Source organism: Lissotriton helveticus, chromosome 3_1 (assembly GCF_964261635.1).
Source record: "Lissotriton helveticus chromosome 3_1, aLisHel1.1, whole genome shotgun sequence".
Classification (NCBI taxonomy): Eukaryota; Metazoa; Chordata; class Amphibia; order Caudata; family Salamandridae; genus Lissotriton; species Lissotriton helveticus.
In genome coordinates, this window is record NC_136061.1 from 592,690,503 (window position 1) to 592,704,672 (window position 14,170).

The 14,170-nt window shown below is 42.7% G+C and overlaps 1 protein-coding gene across 8 annotated transcripts in view; it reads right to left on the bottom strand.

Annotated features, from left to right (window-relative positions):
- Positions 1-14,170, bottom strand: part of KANSL1L (KAT8 regulatory NSL complex subunit 1 like) — a 3,925,143-nt gene that overhangs the window by 2,387,746 nt on the left and 1,523,227 nt on the right. The window lies entirely within an intron of this gene.

Below are 14,170 nucleotides of genomic sequence, written 5' to 3' on the forward strand. Positions count from 1 at the left end.
GTTGCATATATTGTCTCAGTTGTATATTTCAGGTTCAGAGTCCCTATACCGCACTGTATCTGTCGTGGTCCTGAAGAAGGTGGTCCGCATCCTTGTTAATTCCACCGAAACGCATCGACCTCTTTCATTTAGAAAAATCTCATGACTTTGGTCATGTAGTGGACACCAGACTCAATGCTATAGGACATGATTGTTGGTGTTTTTGTGAGTGGATGGATGTTTAGTTAGAGTGTATGTGTGTGCGTGTGTGGCTCTTTACCTGTGAATTGTAGATATTTAAGTGCGTTATTCCGAATTTAAAAAGACATATTTGTATATCGGGATAAATTGAAAAGCAATCGTCTCTGGAAGTTTCTTTGCAGTATGTCTATATTTTTATAAATGTTACAATTGCAAAGTATGACAACAATGAAAAAAACTAATTTTTACTAAAAATGAAATAAAATGAAAAACAATTCACACTTTGTGTAGATTTTGTTGGTATATGCCCTGTGTTTTAGAGTAAACTCCAACAAGAAATGTATTTATAGGTCAAGAGGGAGCTTTTTTCATTTGCTTAGTGTCCTCTTCCCCTCTACTCCCTGACCTGAAAGTAAAATCTGAGGGGGTCCCCCTTTTTTTCACTATTTGGTAAGAGCTGGCTAAACACACCCCCTAGGATGGATTATTTCCATAGACTCTCCCCCTACCATCAGCACATACCTTCCCTAATCCTGGGTCTCGTGGGGGTAAAAAGTGTAAAGTGGAATCTGACACTGTGATCATCCTTCTGCCTTTAAAGACCATGGTTTACAACCCCTCCCCCTGGCCTGGCATTCCTATTGAACAACACACTGCCCTGACAGAAGAGCTGGTTAACCCCAGGGGCTCTTTATCACCTCTTCAAGGCAGCCTGGCTAATCCACTTAACTCTGACCAATCATGGCAGACCACTGGAAGGCTGAATTTGGACCTACAAACAAGAAAGTCGTATAACTTCTTGTATGTACACTTTAGGAGAAATTCAACAATATGACATTGTTGGATTTACTACTACATTTCCGGGAAGTCTTTGAATGGCCAGTCTAGTCCTCTCCTATCAATAGTTATTACGCAATAACTTCCTACCATGTTAACCTATGTAACAAGGGATTTGCAATGGAAAAAATGACTTGGGCCAATTTTCCAGCACCAGGACTTACACACACACATATTTTATAAGTACTTGTCTTATATCTACAGGAACCCCACTTCATGTGCAACTAGGAGAGACTTTAGGGGTTCTGAATCTGTAGAAATATTGCAAATTCTCCTTTTACTGTGCTCCTAAAAGCAAAGTCGAATTTGAGCAGCACTTTACCACAATGTGGGGAGGGAAATGTGAAATTTCACTTTACCCAGGCATATAAAAACTCATTAAGTTATAGATAACAGACCCTCCCACCCCTGGGATACCTAGGGGAGACCCTGGGGGTCCCTAATATGCCATGACATTTTAGGTTATCCATTTCTAAGTGCCCCTACCACCAAAGTCAAGTTTGGGCACAATGTACTGTTTTAAAAGCAGTCCTGGCACACAGGGCTGTTTTTAAACTGACCTCAGGCTTCAGCAGTGCACACATGCAAGTGCAGAAAAAGCTGCTGGCCTCTCAACTGCCATGCCCCAGGGTACTGGGGACTTCGAAGGTAGTTTCAATCCCCTGTCCTATTATATACTAGGAGCTTATGGGGTAGGTCATGCCAATTACACGAGTACCCCACCATACCATAGTGTACCCTAGTGTATGTTAAGTGTTTTAACTGTATTGTAATGTGTCTCTTTCTGCTTAGCACTGGCCCTGGACCTGGTTAGGCAGGGCACAGGGTCAGTCAAAATCAGTTACCACCAGCATCAGTCATCAAAAAGTTGGGGGGTGCCCAGGGCACAGGATGACTTTGCAATAGGCACCCTTTAATGCTTTCTCGACTTGCACATCCTCCTTGATAACAGCTGCACATGTGAAAGGACCATGACAGCATGGCGCCTCTCAAACTCAGGCCAGATTTAAATGCATGCTCTTTAAGTGTCTGAACATGGCACGATTGCATCAACAATTTAAACTTCCACCAAGATTTACAAAACTACACATTTTGTTGATGCGAATTTTGCATGTGCAGTAGAAAGCTTGCCTCCAAGCTTGTTAAAAGTTTTTCTCTTTACTATTCCCCATACCTCCTTTTATATAAGCACTGGGGGAGGACTTTGTATAACTGCTTGATTGGCTGCTATTAAAGCTGGAGAGCCGGGTTCGAGTCTTGTGGCAGGCTCAACAGCCCATGATTCTGAGCAAATCCTGACTCGTTTTATGCTTTCAATGTTTGCTGCTTGCCACCACCCGCATTTATTTTCACCTGAAGTATGCAGTGGACAAGCTTGCATTCTAATTTGTTAAAACCTTTCTCTTTACTGTTCCCCTATGCTTCCTTTGATAAACACTGGGAGAGGATGTGGTGTAACTACTTGAGCGGGCAACTTTGAAGCTGGGGGAACCAGGTTCCATTCTTAGCATCGCCTCAACATCCTATGACTTTTCCTGTTCCTAAAAATAAATAAATGCAACTGGTGCTCATGTACAGCACTCTGATGCCTTTGGGTCGAGCTTGCGCTCTATAAAACTACAAAAACTGTTGATTGTTGCTGAAAACTCTGGAATGAATTTTAAAATAGGCATGATCTTTTTATTTGTGTAACGATTTTGCAACTAAAACATTATTGCGCACCCAGTTAATTCACACGCTCACACCTACAGCCATTCTACATGTTTACAGACTCAGGATTCATTCTTTTTTACTTCGCTTTCAGCCATGCTGAACAGCAGGTGTGCTGCTATTCAACATAGCTAAAAGACATTAACCCTGACCACGCCAATAGCTCTCGGATTGCCGCAACCTATTGGCTTTGTCATTGCTTATTATACCCCGGTGCCCTGGATTTGGAATGTGGGAGAAGCTTCTAGACAGTGGATTTGCAAGGCATGGAATTTCCTGCCTCCCCTGACCTGAATCCAAGCTTGCTGCAGTAAAACTGTGGTGTTGTTAGGCCCCTTGTGGGAAGGCAGAGCACAGGCTATTCAGTTGTAACTCGGGCTGTGCTTAGCTTTGCCTCGTATCCTGCCATCAGATGGCCCAATAAGGAACACCTCTATTGTGTGAATGTCTGGGAGAAATTAACATAGTCTGTCTGTTACACACAGTCATGTGAGCCAAGGCAGGCTACAGGCACATTAGGGCTAAGAGCTTAAATATGTTCACTTTCTAAAAGTGGCATTTTTTAAATTATGATAAACAAACCCACTTAACCATTACATAGACTTTTCACCACAATTCCGAAGACACCAAACATGATATACCTATCAGTTCCCAATTGGAAATGACAGCTTATTAAATATAATAAGGAATCCCTAATGTTATCCTATGGGAGGGGTATGCCTCACAGTACTTAAAAACACTTTTAGGAGTTTTGCACCACTAGGACAAGTCAAACTTGAAAGTATATATCTAACCTCTTAATTACACAGCACCCTGCCCGATGGAATACCTAGGGCATACCTTAGAAGTGACATATGTAATAAAATCTTAGCACAGGAGGTATTAATGCCAAGTCGACATGGCAGTTTACAACTGCAGTCAGGCTGCAATGGCAGACCTGGGATATGTTTTAAGGTGCTACTGAAGTGGGTGGAACAATAAGTTCTTCAGGCTCACTGATAGCATTTAATTTACAGGTTCTGGATATATTGCTTACCACTCTACAGGGGACTTATGAGTAAATTATACATGGCAATTGGGTTTAAGCCAATGTAACCATGTTTTAGGGGAGTTAGCACCCGCAAAATGAAGGAGGCGAGGCAAAACGTTTTTGGGGAAAGATCACCCTAAGGCCAGCAGGTCTAACAGTATATATTTCTAATATGACACCCATTCCTTGAGCAATAGTTAGGAGGTGATCCCAGAGACATCTGAAAGGCTATTTAGCCTTAAATTTGTTGGGTACTCCTGCCCCCCTTTTCAGTAGAGGTTTATTGATAGAGCCCCTCCAACTACCGGGAGTTTATCTCTTTCTGATACCCACTGAAATGAGATTTTTTTGCCCACTATTCAGTATTAACTTACTTGTGACTGCAGGAATATTAGCAGGTCCTGCAGCCCTACTCCATGTGGGTGACACTGTTTCTTTTATATTTTTTATAGAGAATAACACAGTAATCTTCTTATCCATTTCATTCTTATTATCCGGCGCATTTTGAGGGATAGAACCATATGAATTTTGCACATGTAAAACACAGTCCTCTAGCTGGACGAACTCCTAGTGTGCCTCTTATGTGCTACGGGGAGGAAGCGGATGGGACTACTAACGCTCAAGTGGACATGGAACAGGGAAGAGAAGATGGAAGTGCCATGCATGGATCTTTATTTTCTGGCTATCCAACTGTAACATGTGGTCCATTGGTTAAATGAGGGAGGCAACTGGAAAAATTGATTGCTGGAGGGAACACAAGGGACTGCTTCCCTTCCTGAACTTCTAAAGTCAGAAAATAGGGTCCCAGCACTGTGCCATATGTGGGCGAGCAGGTATGCTGGAGCTGGGATCAGGTGGTCCGGAGGGTTCTGGGTAGAGCCCCGTTTGCGCCTGATTTCTGCATATGGATTCTGAGGCATTTGGACAGATTGCCCTCCAGGTGGGAGTGGAAATGTGAAGGGCTGGAGGCAGTGAGACACTGAAGGATATATATCCCCAATGGCAGGTTTAAAAATCTTTTTTTTTTAAATCATTTTACTTTTTATTCAGCAAACAAACATGGTAAACAAATGGTTCCAGAATATGTAAAGACACTTGAGCACGGCAAAGCATAATACGAAACAGAAATATACATCTTATCGACAACATCATTTGAGTCTCTCCAACGTGACATCCTATATCCATTGGAGGGCATCATCCGGCTCATGTCCGTCTGCATACAGGAATAGATAGCAAAGGTCTATAGAGGAGACTCACAAGAATAACAATGGGGAGCAAGCAAACAACGTAGCTGATTAACCTCTGTGCAAAAGTACAGAATGCATACACCCATTGCAGTTACACTAGAGTAAACATTTATAAAGGCAGTGAATTCATGACAGTATCCTAATTAATTGGGTATTCAATGAGGTACATGGTCAGGGGTGCCCTTATATATCTTGAGGTTTATACTCCTGGAGCTAGTCCTGGATAAGCATAGGTTCACACTTAGATGGATCTCCTGGGTCTCTCCATTGGTCTCAGAGCGGCTGCCAGATATGGCTGAATGGGCAAGTGAGGAACGACACAGGCACAAATTATGCAAGGGTGAAAAAAGAACTAGATGATATGCGGGCAAGGGCGGCGATGCTCACTGACCTGCTGGAGCCATAAGATGAGAGACCTCACTGAAGTGGGAGGGTGTGGACAGGAGGGGGGCAACTGAACAAAGGGACAGACTCGCCGAAGATGGAGAATGATACACTAGTGGATTGGTGGAAGCAGCAAAATTTCTGGCATGTTATAAATATGTTTTCTGACCAAGATGGAATAGTAGTGAATACCACTTTGCTAATGTTACAGCAGTAGAGTGGGGTGGGGCCTGTTTGTGTGGGTATGTATTCTATGTTGTCATGCAAAATGAAAATGTCTGCAAGTCTACGTCCTTGTATGTGGTAAAAACCAATACAAACTATACAAAGAAACCTCACTTCTTCAGTTATCGAATGCGTCTCAGACCTAGCGTAAGCACTAAATATGTTGTTTACCAGTCCGCAAAAGAATCACCTTCAAGATTTCATTCCATTTTTGATTGTAATAGAACTCATTCTTGATTCTAATAACTTGCCTGTATCGTCTTTTCAACATCTGTATGTGATCTAAGCTCACAAGCCCTGGCCCTGTTCAATAAGGAAGCTGTGATTTTCAAAGCTCATGCTGGAGATCCATACATTCTTGATCAAACCACCCCAATGATGGAATTCTAGGCTGGGCATTCTTCCCATTATTGAGTCATATCTGTGTTTGTACACATGCCAGGACGTTATCTAGAAGGGTGGCAAAGTAGGCTAATTTATCTATAAAGCAGGAAAAATTATTATAAGGCTCATGGGTCAGCTGAAGTTCATTTTGAAGATCAGCAATATGGAGAAGGAGAAGCAAAATGTTTGGGAGGAAGCGCACCCTAAGGCTAACAGGACAATTACGTATCCCCCCAGCTGAAAGTAAGAAACTACCCAACACCTTGAGAGTTCTATTCACTAAGGAGGAAAAACCTGGAGAGATCATCAGCATTGGCGTGGCCTGAGCCAGGACAGTGTTCCACCATTAAGACCCTGTAGAGAAATGGACACCCTCAACAATTTTATATTCTCATCCCTCATTTGCATTAGCCACATGAGGGGCCGGTGGTCTGTCTGAAACAGTCCCAAACAAGTATGGACTCAGCTTCTTCAGTCTCCAGACCACAGAAAAATCTTCCTTCACAATAGCACTCCACATCTGTTCCCTGGGAAGTAGCCTCTTGAAATGAATTCTGTAGTGGGTCTAGGCCCTCTTATTTATCTGTGAGAGGACTGTCCCCACACCTTGCTCAGAGACATCTGCTTGGACAATAAACTCCTGGGGAAATTGAGGGGCCTTGAGCTGGGTGCATGGCTTGTTTTAGGAAGTCAAATGTTTTCTGACAAGCCTCTGTCCAGATCACCATCTTGGTCTGATTCTTGGAAGTTTAATGTGCTCTTATCCCATGACAAACCTCCTGTAGTATCAAGTGATGCCCAGGGAGGCCCTCACTTATGTTTGAGTTTTGTGGTACTCCCAGGCCATATTAATCTCTATTTTGGCCTTGGGTTTGCACATTACCACTACCCACCAGGAGCCCCAAGTACACCACAAACAATTGCCTTATCTGGCACTTACTGCCCTTTACAGTCAAGCCTGCCTGCTGCAGGGCCTGAAGTACTTCCTGAAGGTAAAATAGGTGCTCCTGTCTGGTGCCACTAAAGACAATGATGTAATCTAAATATGCAGGCTTGAAGGCCTCCATCAGAGCTACGATCCGGTTCACCAGCCTCTGGAAGGTAGGAGGGGCATTCATGAGTCCAAAGGGCATCACTTTCAACTGAATGTAGCCCTCTGAGTTAGAGAAGAATTACTTCTCTTTATCAACCTTGATCAGGGTAATCTGCCAGTACCCTGATGTCAAATCAAAAGTGCTAAGAAATTTGACAGCCCCAACCTATCAATGAGCTCAACAGCTATGGAGATGGGGTGTACCTCAGCCTTGGTCACTGAGTTGAGTCTAATGATTCAACAAGAGTATGCCGTTTCATTTAAAGACAGTGGAATAAGTGTATAAAGGTACAGTTTATTAGAGGGGGAATATGTTCCAATAGGAGCAAGAGCCCTCACACACCCAGATGATTTATCACTGAGCAAAGCTCCTCGTCGGGCCAGCACTGCAATGCCCAACAGGCACCCACGAGAGGGCACTTTACAGGAGATCTTTTTTATAGAACTGCTGTTTGATGAAGTGAGGGTGTGTGTGCTAGTAATATAGATTGGAAAAAAAATATTGAAAGGGAAATGTGTATTAAAATAGACTAAGGGGCCGATTATGATGTTGGTCGGAAAGCATTCCAACCAAATCCGTCTCGGAATGGTTTCCAACTGTATCAGATATGAGGAGTCCAACCGACTGATTATGAAGTTTCCGGACCCCGTTCGGGCAGACTCCCATTGACTTCAATGGGAGCCTGTGTTCCGACCAACTACACAGGCTCCCATTGAAAAGCGGGGTGGGTGAGAAAAATCATGCACCCTGTGGCTGGCACCCCATGGTGCCTGCCACACTGTGCATGGTCTTGAAGAGGAGTATCAAAGAAGTGATATTATGATGTACCTCTAATGGTAGAGTTGTAGAGTAAACCAGATACGGGGTCCAGCTACGCCTGTGCAGGGTCTACAATTAGAAATCCATTTGTTGGATTTTAATACCCTCACACACCCTCTCAGGTGTCATGCTTCATCATATGGGCTGCCCCTCATTGGGTCGGCGGTGCAATACCCAACGGGCTCACCTAAAAAGGGGCACTTTGTCAGAGATCTTTTATCCAACAGCCGTATGGTGAAGTGCAGGTGTGGGGCCAGAAGAGTGTAGAATTGTAAGTGTCAAAGTCAAAGTCAAAAATAGCTTTATTCGACTGTTAAAAAAGCAATCATAAAAGCATACATATTAAAAAGTGATCATATTTCAATTGATTTTACAGTGTCATCGAGTTAAAAAATTAGAAAAGTAGAATATAAAAAACACACACAACAATTCAAAGATGGAAGATTTCCATTCAAGGCGACCTCACTATACATAAAGTGCTCTACATGATCATAGACTTTCTGTGAAATACCACTTTTTTCAAGAAGATTGTAGTTATTAGAACCCCTCTTTCAGTATCCAAGTATAGAATACTTAGCAAGGCCGGACGACATTGGCGCAAACCCATCTGCCTCAAAAAGGGCAGTAAGATCCCACGCCTAATAGATGCATAGAATTTACAAAATAAGAAAACATGCATGGTACTTTGGGGCGACACATCATCACAGGGGCAAAGCTGCAAATCACGCAACCAATCATTTACAGTTGGGAAGCTGACCAATCTATGAAAGATTCCCAACCTAAAACGAGATAATAAGAATCTATCATAGTTACCAGGAACACAAACCAAGTAGGGTTGAATATTAAAAACAGTTAATAAAAGTTGATGTTGCAGGACAGTTGGTTTTAAGATTTCCGTTGTTGATCTTACAGTGTCTAACAGAGTCAAGCCCTCTCTCCTCAGATCCTTTCTAGAAATGGCTGAGATGGTGAGAGGATTTAAGAAGTATTCAGGTTTGCAAAGGTCCTTGAAAAACCTGAACATATAACTCAGCCATGGAATCCTCATAGCTCCTTCCAGTTTCAAAATATCTGTCATGATATCCCTATTCAGCTCGGCTTTTTCTTTGGTCCACAGCCTGTGCCATAAACGCACAGGCTCAAGCTTAAGCAAATCGGATATGAATGTAAGGCCTAATTCTGCATGGCAGATATAACTTGAGGTGCTCTTAGGTACAGCAAGTATGTATTTCAGGAAAGAGTTTTCAACTACCTGAATGGGGGTCGGATCAGTAAAGCCCCACACCCCGCTCCCATAAATTGCAGCGGATACACATTTAGCTTTGAAGATCTTAATTAACTCGACAGGAGGTCCTATACCCAGCTTTTTGGCAAAAGATTTAAGGGTCGCAGTAGAACGCACCATCGCCAATTTCTTCGCTGCTACTGCTTGCACCCATGACTCATTCTGGGAAAATAAAATACCCAAGTATGAGAATTGCTTAGATACCGCAAGCTTCTGTCCTGCAATAAAAATGGCCCTTTTGGTCTTTATGTTCTTACCACAGCGCATGATGAATGTTTTAGAAGAGTTTACCCTTATCCCCAGATCTTTCATGAAAAGGGTAAAACTATCCACCGTGCGCTGAAGACCCACTTGGGTACGAAACATTAACACGGCATCGTCTGCGTACAAAAGGGCCGGAATTGGACAGCCGTCTACGTATGGGGAATCTAAACTATCTCTGCACAGAACTCCCTCCAAACCATTTATATACAAGTCAAAAAGGAATGGAGCCAGTACACAACCCTGCCTGACTCCACTCCTGATTGGGATTTTGGCTGTGCATTCTCCTCTCAGGCCGTAACGGACGCGAGCTGATGCGTCATTATAAAAACGCTTAAGAAAATAAATAATATTTTCATCAACACCTATTTGTCCTAATAAGGACCATAATTTAGTATGAATTACACAATCAAATGTGGCAATGAGGTCCACAAAGGCCAGGAATAAATTCCCTTTCTTGGCCCTTGTGTACTTCCCCACCAGCATCAGAAGGTTAAGGCCTTGCTCTACTGTTCCCAGACCGGACCGAAAACCGTATTGCAAGTCTGATAGAATAGAATTATCAGCAGCCCAGTCCAAAAGACGCTCCAAAATTATCCGTCCGGCTATCTTTGTAAAAGAATCCAACAGGGAGATAGGTCTATAGCATCCCGGGTCGTATCTATCCCCTTTTTTAAAGATGGGCACAATTATAGACTCCACCCAAGTAGACAAGAAACCTGTGGTACAGCTTGCATTAAGCACCTGGACCAGAAGGGGAGCCCACAGAGGTATAATAGACTTAAAAATATCTATGGGGACACCATCCGAGCCAGAAGCCTTACCACCCTGACATGCGTGAAGAGCTTTTTCAACCTCATCCACCGTGAACATCAAATTTCTTGAACTGGAGTAGGAAATAGGTGTACAGAGGGAAGGCGATGTTTCCTCTCCCTCGTATACCTTGGCGAAATGCCCAACCCAGTCTGCCTCTGGGATTGCTATCTCTATTTTAGGACCGGATTCATCCACTAAAAAGGGGGTTCTAATAATCTTCCAGAAGCCGGCACTATCATTATTTACTGAAGCTACGAGCAAGGCTTCCCATGCCTCTGCTTTTTATGCATTCTTCCTATCTTTAACAGCTAACTTATATTCTTTCTTGAGTCTCCTCACCTCCGTGGTACTTCTTGGGTTTTTATGCAATTCGTTCTTTAAAAGGGCATAAGCTTTGGTACAATTAGAATTGAACCATCCTCCCTGATCTCTATTAGTTTTACGCTGTCTCATAAGAGAGTTCCTTATTACATTAGTAATGGTTGAAAAGGAAGCAAGGAGCGTATCAGGAGTAGAATCTTCACCCAAGCATATTGCAAGCTCAGGCTTACATTGGCCAATTACTGTATTAAGTATTTCTGTTTGATTGGCCATGGCCCATCGTCACGAGTACCCATTCATTCTACCAAAAGATAAAGTTTCTAGGACTCTGTCTTTTCCAATATTACTCTTAGGAATGTTCTTCGTGGGCAATAGAATAGCCAGAAAAAGCGGGAAGTGATCACTTTATCCGTTATCTGAGACTTTAAAGGAATTAATTCTATGGGCATGATTGTTAGTTATAAAAACATAATCAATCGTAGAGCAACAACCCCTACCGTTAAATGTTGGAGGTAGGGAAAATGGCGATGCACATATTTCATTAGCAAATCCAAGATCAAAATTACACAGCACTTCATTTAATTGGTCACCGAGAGGGGTGTGAATAAAATGGGATAGACACAAGCCCTCTTCCCATGCCACACCACATCTATTATCTTCTACCATCTTGCATAAAATGCAGTTAAAATCTCCTACCCAGAGGACCATCATATCTTTCCGATTGCTTGCAACCTGGGAGGACAATACTTTAGACAAATTATTAATGACAAATGATACTTCGCCCTGGGGAATATTATTGTAAAAATTAACCAGGGCAATTGAAGCATCAGAATCCAATAAAAGTACCAAAAACTGAAAATAAGTGTCTTTGATGGGCTCTAAGACCCCCTTTAAGTTCAGCTAGTTTGAGAGATAGACACTCAGCCCTCCCTTGGCTCTCCCATGCATAACCTCAACAGCCGGAGTATGATAGGTCTTGTACCCATTCAAATGGACCGCTTCCTTGCTCCAAGTTTCCTGGAGACAGATCAGGTCTTGGTTCTGAATAAGGTCCTGCCACAGTGGGTTATCAATTTTTGATTTAATTCCTGTGATATTCCAAGTTATAATATTACATATCGGAAATTCAACAGGAGTTGAAACAGGGGATGGAGACCTGACACCTTCCCGCAAAGACCCAGTCCCACTTGGGTGCACTAACTCTGGATCAACCTCCATGGCCACCTTCCCCTCATTAGTAGTCTCAATCCCAGTATTGCAGGCATTCTCTATCCGTTCATTAATAATATCCTCCTGGTTTGGTACAGAATTATAGTGGACTGCTCCGCCAGATAAATTAGTAATGGGCTCTGTTTGCAGTCATTACTCTCTAGACCACTTAGAGCCTCTAAAGGATTTGAAGTCGGGACATAATATCTTACTTGGTTTGGTCCCAAAAGATTTTCTGCTAAGAAATGGGGTCCTGGAAGCCTTCCATGATGCATAGGACGATAAAAGAAACCCAGAGGTAGGATATTAATAAATTGGGTATTAACTACCCCATTAAAGGCCCCCTCAATAATGTTTTGTACCAAATTTGTAGATTTAAGTGTTAAGATTACACAATCTCCGTTAAGAGATTTAGTAGAAGTACCTACCCAGCTCACTCTTCTGGCCATTTTAAATTCAGAGAACAATACGTTTTTAAATCCCGTCCTTGAAGTTAAAAAATGAAGGGATTTGTTCCTCAAAGTCGACCAGTGTTCAAAAACATTGGGAGGTAAAACTGGGACATTAGCTAACACGGCCGTGTATGGTGTAGCTTCTGGTGGCAAATTTAAGATAGGTAGTGGTTTGGCTATATTGTCCCTTTGGCCATCCTGATCTCTTCCTGTATGACAATTAGTATTAACATTATCATTAATTTGATTATTTTGGGCAATTTGTTCTACTACACTGTTTACAGTGTTACACCCTGAGCTTATAGATTCTGATATATATCATTAGCCACCTTAATTTTGTGCTGTACTGGGTTGCTCAAGCCCCTATGTAGTCCTTTAGGGTTTCCTCTTAAATTAACTGCAGATGAAGGCGCTAGTGTCTTAGAGTGGGTTGTCTGAATGGGTTGGAGGATGTTAGTCATCTTCTCCTCTATATTACCTACCCTAGTTTCAATGTTGGTAATTTTTAAACAAATGGGTCCTAGGAGTGTTGATAACAAGGTCTCCATTCTTCCCCAAAAATTTTCATCACCACCCTCTATCTTACCCAAATTAGTTTGGGCAACAACATTGTCTATCTGACCCTTACCCTTTTTCCCTTTCCGAACGTTTGAATTTGAAACAGCTTTGGTTGGTTGAGGCTACCCTTCCCTTTGGATTTATTTACAGGCAGATCTTCTTTATTAATATGATTTTGTTTACGTTTAGCTTTTTGCCCTCTAGTTGTTACATGTGGGCTTTCTTTATTTGGCCTGTCCAATAATACAGGATCAGGCGTTAAAGGGAGATCACTCCCCGCCTGCTCTAAAGAATCATCAATTGAGAGAGGGGACTCAGCATTTCCATTCAAATCAGCTGGCGACCACGATATCGATCCTGCAAAGATTTTGCCGATATTGGGTCTGGAATACCACCACGGATTGTGCCACAGGGTCCGGTCTCCTCTGCTGACCAAGGGGTAAGTCAGGGATATTTTTGTTTTTCCTTGAGTTGCCCTTGGGGTCTGATTGGAGGAGGCGGGCTCTCTGGGACCTCTCTGCTGGCTCTTGACCTACTGTCGGCACCCTGTCTGGCCAGGATTAGTACCCTCTATCTCTCTCTCTTTGTGTGGTCACGCTTTGTCAGTTTCTTGACATCTGCCCCTGTCGGCTTTTTTCATGTTGGGTGGAGTACGGAGTTCGTTTCTAGTGTGACTTTCCTGTAACTTCACATATAGTCATATTGTGGTTTTCGTCTGTTTTGCCCCTGCGCCGGTTGTGAGCCCGGAGGGAAGGGGTCGCACTTAAGTAAAAATATATTTCAGCTTCCTCAGCATTACTAATCACTGCATGGCATCGGCCTTTCAGTTTCCGACAGAATTTAGGGTTTTCTTTTTTGGTCTCAGCATGCATGACGTCGAGGTTTAATTCCGCGACAAATTCTAGATTCATCCTCCCTCGGCAGTTCAGGTTTTGCATGGAGTCCGGGTTCAAGTCCCTGACAGATCCTACGAATAGCCTCTCTTCTGGTTGATTTTGATATCTCATTTTTCATATTGCAAACACTCCGGTGGTGTGTCTCTTGTTTCGGCCACTACTGACTGCATTTCTCTATCTTGCATTCTACTTTCCCTTCATTTCCTATTATAATACAATGTTATTTCCTGTTTTCATTATGCTTTGGTATATACAGACCTCATTTACTGTTTTTCTCATGCTTTAAAATTTGGCCGTGGCCTTCCACATTCATTTATGAGGACGCCCTTTCCGCACTTCATTTCTCCCCTTCCTTATTCTCCTGATTTATTTCTTCAAGGATTGGGTATTCTTGTTCACGGAGTGGGTATTGTTATGTCTCTTACGCTTCACCTTGTCAGAAGGCAGTACCGATCGCCTTTG